This window comes from Solanum pennellii, chromosome 10, assembly GCF_001406875.1.
Source record: "Solanum pennellii chromosome 10, SPENNV200".
In the NCBI taxonomy this organism is placed as follows: domain Eukaryota; kingdom Viridiplantae; phylum Streptophyta; class Magnoliopsida; order Solanales; family Solanaceae; genus Solanum; species Solanum pennellii.
In genome coordinates this window covers 7,411,739-7,413,743 of record NC_028646.1, presented here as the reverse complement: position 1 = coordinate 7,413,743, position 2,005 = coordinate 7,411,739, and positions in this window count along the sequence as shown.

Genomic DNA, 2,005 nt, shown 5'->3' with positions numbered 1-2,005 from the left:
GGGCTTATCATTGAGTCCATTGAAATACCAGCAACTTCCTCTTCACATTGTCACATTTCATTAGATGATTTTCATATTTTCAATCATCTGAGCTTGGCGATACTGCATTTCATGATCCCAAGCCTCAAATAAAAAAATTTGTTAAAGATCGATATGATAATTTAAGATTTTCATAATATACATACTAATGACTTATGTCTTCCTGTCATGTGTTGATACCCACTTTGAACAACATGTTGTGGATTTCCAATGAACATGTCGGAATGCCTCATATACCAACGAAAATAATCTGCTTGATCACTTACAAATGGAGGTCGCAATATACAATTTTGACGTTGTTTTCATAACGATTGTGTGTAATTAAACACATATATATATCCTCTTATTTTAATTTGGGTCGTTTATCACGCTTAAAATGATGTTTGTAAAATTGGATACACGATCCAAGAATATGTTGTTAATAACCAAACTGTCTCACAACACAATCAATCATGTGCCACTCACGATAATTCCATAAATGAGTGGAAAATGTTCCATCCAGACGAATTATCCTAACCGACATCACTCATGCAATTCATTAATAATATCTTCTGAATAAGGTTGCCAAATAAACTATAAAAAATGTAAGTAAGATAATTATTAAATATTTAGAAAAAATAAAAATAAATATGTACATTAATTGAAACAATCTTATGAAATATCTTATTACTATTATTATGTCATATAGTATTTTATTTTCAGGACCTCCCAAAAATCTATGTATTTGTCATTAGATTTTTTTGGATAGTGGAATATAAATATGAATAGATAAAAATTGTAATAAAATGTGATAAAAATATGAATAGTTAAAAATACTAATAATATTTAAATACCAGATCATCAGTTAGGTTATCTAGTACATCCCTAATCTCACTGATTACAATGCCTCGTTTTTTGATTTCTACGTCAAGTTCATTCAGTGCAAGCGCAGCTGGAGCCTCAAGTTGATTGGTCCTTAGAGGGAATGGTGATGGTTGTAGGGGAATAATACATTTTGTAATGACCAGAGAGCACCCCCTAGTCGTAACACGGCGTACTTGACCTCGGAGAGGTCTTATACAAGCCCTTAGCATCCATTCATCACATAGGCATAAAAATAGTGCGGAATTAAAATATTTCTCAAGTAAATCAACAATCGAATTCTCATTTATAAAATAATGGAACACTAAGTCTCAACATAGCCAACTTAGACACCTCTCAACATCATAGGGATACGACCCTTTACAATTGAAGAAAACTATTCAGAAGTCTATTACATGAATTAAAAGAAACTTCTGAGTTAAGTGTCCTCAAATTTTTGAGGACATACCTGTAGATTACAATTCCAAGCACTTCAATCTAGGAAAGAATCCTCTAGTTGCCACCACCTACACTTTATAGTAAAAACATGAAGAAATGGTGTTAGTACAAATATATACCAAGTATGATGACCATGCAAAAACATGCTAAAAGGGGACATTTATTTGAGATATAAACTTTTCATGCTATTTTGGTTAAAAATAACATCATAAGGCAAGTATAAGAAACATAATACAAGCCAATATTCACATATAAGATGCCACTACAATATAAGACATGGTCATATTCATCAAATAACTCATTTCATCATTTTAGACCCTCCATCTAAGGTTATCCTAAGACCACCTAAGTAAGACATGAAGTTGCCGCCCATACAACCTCTCCATACACACATAAGTGTTCCTCAAGACTACCCAAGATAGAGACCTTTCCTTTTCAACATAACTCAATAAGTCAACATTCATTAGTATAGACATTTAAGGATACGTTCATGCATTTAGGGGGACTTCACATAATATTATTTAAAGACTTAGGGAACTTACTTTAGCATCTTCAAAGCCTACTCGTGATATGTGTAGATAGCATCCCATACTAATACTTATACGTTGTAGAACCTACCCAATAACTAGAGTGCACACACCACATGATGAGAATAGGCATTAACCGA